Source organism: Chlorocebus sabaeus, chromosome 14, assembly GCF_047675955.1.
Source record: "Chlorocebus sabaeus isolate Y175 chromosome 14, mChlSab1.0.hap1, whole genome shotgun sequence".
In the NCBI taxonomy this organism is placed as follows: domain Eukaryota; kingdom Metazoa; phylum Chordata; class Mammalia; order Primates; family Cercopithecidae; genus Chlorocebus; species Chlorocebus sabaeus.
The window spans coordinates 28,102,705-28,108,200 of record NC_132917.1 but is presented as its reverse complement, the minus strand read 5'-3'; positions in this window follow the sequence as shown (position 1 = coordinate 28,108,200).

Genomic DNA, 5,496 nt, shown 5'->3' with positions numbered 1-5,496 from the left:
CCCCATGGTGCCTTATACATCTCTCTGAGACACTCCGTGAGCCTGTAATTACTTATCCTACAATGGCCTGGGGTGAGGTGGGGGTTCCTAGGGTTTCCTTGTCCCCTCTGTCTTCCTGGAGCCGAGAACAGCACCTAGCACAAATAGGCGCTCAATAGAAGGCATTGATAGACTGAGGTTGGCAGCTTAAATTTCCAACATCCCCAGTCAGCCCATGCTCAGGGCATCCAGGCCTCCTGCACAGCCCCCAAAGCCAACCCATGTTCTCTTCCCCTTGTGTCTTTGCTCAGATTGTTCTCTTGGCCAGGCATGCTTTCTCCTCTTTATCCCTTTTTTTTCTTTTTTTTTTAAGGCAAGATGTTACTTTGCTGTCCAGGCTGGAGTGCAGTGGCATGATCGCAATTCACTGCAGCCTCCACCTCCTGGGCTCATGTGATCCTCCCACCTCAGCCTCCCGAGTAGCTGGGACCACAGGTGTGTGCAACCATGCCCAGTTAATTTTTTAAGTTTTTATAGAGATGAGGTCTTGTCATGTTACCCAGGCTGGTCTTGAACTCCTGGCCGCAAGTGATCCACCTGCCTTGGGCCTCCTGAAGTGCTGGGATTACAGGTGTGAGCCACCATGCCCGGCTCCACTCCATCTTACCCATAGCTGCCCACTTTCAGGCTCCAGTTTACGATCCTCTCCTCCATGGAATCTTCTCTGAAGTCCCCCCACCTGCCAAAATGTCTGTGCTGCTTCTCCTTCCACCCCAACCGGATTGTGACCTCCTTGAGGGCAGCTTCTAGTATGTAGTTCATTGCTGTTTCCAATGAAAACATTTGACTGTGAAATAAAGAGACGCCTCATTTCTAACACTGGCATCAACAGTGTCTTATAGAACTGTGTCCCAAGAGTGCCTTTGGCGGTGTCATGCACTTAGTAGGAACACAAAAATATTTTTTAATGAATACTTTCTCCCTCATCCCTGTAAGAATATAATGGTAACAGTCTCCAACTGCACACTAATTTTTAAAAATGTGGTTCTCTTATGTTTACAACATAAGGTGTCTGTTTTCATCAGTGAATGAAGTCTGCCTTTTCAGATTTATTCCATCTTTATTTGAGAAACAAATGCATGCCATTTGCACTGGATCAAGGTAGTAACTACTTGCCAGTGGAACAGACACACCACTGTGTAAGAAAAAAGGAATTTCTGGCTGGGTGCGAAATTCCTGTAATCCCAGCACTTTGGGAGGCCAAGGCAGGTGGATCACTTGAGGTCGGGAGTTCAAGACCAGCCTGGTCAATGTGGCAAAATCCCATTATTACTAAAAATACAAAAAGTAGCTGGGTGTGGTGGCAGGCACCTGTAGTCCCGGCTACTCAGGAGGCTGAGGCAGGAGAATCGCATGAACCTGGGAGGCAGAGGTTGCAGTGAGCCAAGATTGTGCCACTGCACTCCAGCCCAAGCAACAGAGCGAGACTCTGTCTCAAAAAAAAAAAAAAGAGAGAAAGAATTTCTAATGGAGTTTCGATTTTCCAACACATCCAGCAACACTTGTCTCTTGGGTTACTGAATGAGACCATGTATATAAAGGCATATGAAAAGGTTACAAAGTATGGAAATAAAGGGGAAACAGTACCACTAATCTCTATTAGTTTATTTTCTGTGCTAATGTTTCATGATTCTTTTTTAGATCAGAAAATAGAGTCATTGGGATTCTCAAAAATACTACCTAAATATAAATCCATAGAGACAGAAAACAGATTGGTGGTTGCCAGGGATGGGGGAGGGAGGACTGGAGAGTAGTAGCCTAATGAGTTTGGAGTTTTCTTTCCAGGTGATGAAAATATTTTGCAACTAGATAGAGGTGGTAGTTGTATTATACAATGTTGTGAAGGTAATAAATGCCACTGAATTGTTCACTCTAAAATGGTTCATTTTCTTCTATATGAATTCCACCACAAAACAAAGATATGACACCTATATAATACTGAATAGCTTCCAAAGGTCCAGAGGGACAAGGCAGCATTATGTTCTGAAACAGTGGCAGATCTGAATGGCCCACAGCAGCCTGTACTTTGCCTTTGGAGAAAGAAGGGGGTCCCCGTGTCTAAGCAGGGCCCTATCCTCACAGTGCCCTCAGAGACACTCATCCGAACATACTGCAGTCCGGGCCACTGCGGAGCATTTGTGTTTTGGTTTGTTTTCCCTTTGGGTTTACAGAAGGACTTGTTAAGGTGTTTAGTTTAAGGACTTCCCAGTTCCAGAGGTGGAGCCTGAAGAAGGTTCTATTTTTTTTCCTCAAGTGAGTGGAACTTTCCAGGGACAACAGCTCACAGACTTTGGATAGATGACAGATGCGCTTCGCTGTGGCCTCTACCCACGAGCGGCCTAGTGGAGGAGAAGGAGGAGGATCTGCCCAGTGGGAAGTCATGGGGTATAGTTGCTCTCCACTCCGGGAAGGTTTGGCAAAGGCAGAAGCTGACTGCAAAGACTGGATGGGCCAGGCGCAATGGCTCACATCTGTAATCCCAGCCCTTTGGGAGGCCAAGATGAGTGGATCACCTGAGGTCAGCGGTTCGAGACAAGCCTGGACAACATGATGAAACTCTGTCTCTACTAAAAATACAAAAAATTAGCTGGGCATGGTGGTGGGCACCTGTAATCCCAGCTACTTGGGAGGCTGAGGCAGGAGAATCGCTTGAACCCGGGAGGCAGAGGTTGCAATGAGCCGAGATCACACCACTGTACTCTTGCCTGGGCAACAAGAGCAAAACTCTTGTCTCAAAAAAAAAAAAAACAAAACAAAACAAAGAACGCTGGATGGACTTGTCCTAACAGCTCACAGCGTCTCAGGAAACAGTCCTTTAGTTGTCTTATCAGGTGTAAGAACAGCATCCCAGACCAGGTGTACAGTTGGCCCTGAAGGCCATCAGACCTGCGTGAGGGCCTGGCAGGGCCCTGTGGCCAGCAGGGGCTGAGCTACCCATGTGCAAGTCTCCCATTCACCCTTCACACAGGCCAAAAGGAAAATCGCACCCTTCATTTCAAACACGGCACTGGAGCCCAGAGCCCAGTGGCTTCCCCTTAATCAAGTTGCCTCCATCAACACTGTCACAAAGGTCTATGATTTCAACTACTTAAGCTTCCCTCTGACTTGAGCCCTTCACTTCTTTTCATATGCCCTCGCATACATGGTCTCATTGCTCAACATGTGGGAAATTATCAGCTCCAGGAGAAATTCCTTTTCCCTTACATAGTGGCGGGCCTAATGAACACAGAAAGCCTGGAGACTAGGTTGTGTTCACTTGGGGAACTCTAGATCCAGCAAAAGGGGATGGGTCCCAGGGATTCCTCACCAAGACAGCTTTCCTGGGGAAGCAGATTGTGCTTAATCCTCAAAACTGCAAATGTGTTGGAAATGTCATCGAGAGTTAACCATTACCCCAGGTCACTGAACTGGTTTGGGCCGAGGCAGCCTAGAATGACAGGTGACTGCAACATTTCCCCAAAAGACTATCTTAGGTTGAGAACCCAGCGGAGGTCGCCCCTTACTGCTTTTCTCCATAAGAGACTGAAAAACTGTCTGGATGCTTTGAAGGCATTTACAGCTGCTCAGAGAAGCTTCTGACTCCATCTAATAAGCCCCTGGCAGCCATCAACCTCTCTAATTGCCATATGGGTGAAGAGGTGAGAATTTAAATAAACAGTGGATTTTGAAGATGAACAATGTTATGGAAGGGCCTAGGCATGAGAGCCAAGCAACAAAGCATAAGCACATGTGTCTCTCTTGACAACATAATCCCCAAAGCCCACAGAAGCTGGATGCAGACCTCCCAAGCATCTGCCTCCTTGGCATTTATACCACAAAGAAACACACCAGTTACTCAAGAAAGTACAGGTAGCACTGAAACCCTCCAGATTCCTTCTGGTTCCTTGTCCACTCAGACAGAAGAGGTCATTACAAGGCCCAGTGCTACGACTCTGAGTGGCCCTGTTCTCTAATGCCCCTGGCTCACGTAAAAGGAAAAGGAGGCTGGGCGTGATGGCTCACACCTGTAATCCCAGCTACTTGGGAGGCTGAGGCAGGAGAATCAGCTGAACCCAAGAGGCGGAGGTTGCAGTGAGCTGAGATTGTGCCACAGCACTCCAGCCTGGGCGACAGAGTGAAACTCCATCTCAAAAAAAAAAAAAAAAAAAAAAAAGGCAGGCATGTTGTTATTCCTCGTGTTTACTTATATATTTTATATATATAATATTATCATGACACTGCTCCTTTGCTGATGAGGAAACTAAGGGTCAGAGAGGTTAAACAGCTCTCTCCAAACCTCAATAGCCAGTGAGTATTGGGGGCAGGCCTAGGATTTAGGGTCCCTGTGACTCCCAGTTTAGTGCTCCTGGTGTCTCCAGAGAATGAGGCCTATACGCTGAGCTTGTCTAAAGCATGTGGGAGGCCAGTCATGGTGGCTGACGCCTGTGATCCCAGCACTTTGAGAGACTGAGGTGGGAGGATTGAGTCCAGGAGTTCGAGACCTGCCTAGGCCACATGGTGAAACCCTATCTCTACAAAAAAATACAAAAATCAGCCAGGCATGGTGGCAGATGCCGGTAGTCCCAGCTACTTGGAAGGCTGAGGTGGGAGGATCACCTGAGCCCGAGAGGTCAAGGCTGCAGTGAGCCAAGGCTGTGCCACTGCATGCCACCCTGGGTGATAAGAGTGAAACCTTATCTCAAAATAAAAGAAAACAATAAAGCATATTGGAGCAAGTGGTATAATTTCTAGGGCTAAGTCTCAGCCAGCTGCCAGTCACCATGGGCCTTAACTCATGACAGAGTTTCGTCCCTATCATTCACACTATAAGCAAAGAGTACCCCAGAGCAGATGTTCCCCAATCACCCTGGGATTCCTGGTCTACAGGATAATGGGGGCCTGAGCTCACACTTATAAGTGCTCAACACCTAACAACCTGTGACTTTTCAAAAACAGAAGTCTAGAGATGTGATCACCCCACATATTTGCGCAGTTTTCCGAGCCCTTTCCTGCTCATGATCTCATCCAACCACCCTTGACAACCTTAGCCATACATTTAATTGGTTCTTTGAAGATTTCTGCATTTCCAGAGTCAACCTGTTCAAACAAAATACCCCAAGGAAGGGATAGCACCTTACACTTTTATTGGCTCACAGCTTGGCAAGGGTTGGCAGCTGGCTGAGAATTAGGCCCTGAGAAGGAAACAGGATCGGGAGGGATTGGGAAGGGGTCAAAAGGGAAAAGAAGAATGAGATGGGGAGGTAGAGATGCCCCGATGCCCTCCCAGAAGCCCACCTCACAGTTTTGCAGAAAGAGGTTCTAAGCAAGCAGAAAGAAGTTCCCAGCTCCCCCAGCCCCCATGCCACCCCCACCAACAGAAAAACCAACTTTACCCATGAGGGCCAAAGGTAAAGAACAGAAGAAAAGAGAAGAAAGAGGAGAGATGGGAAGACAGAATAAACCAACCATCAGAGGCTC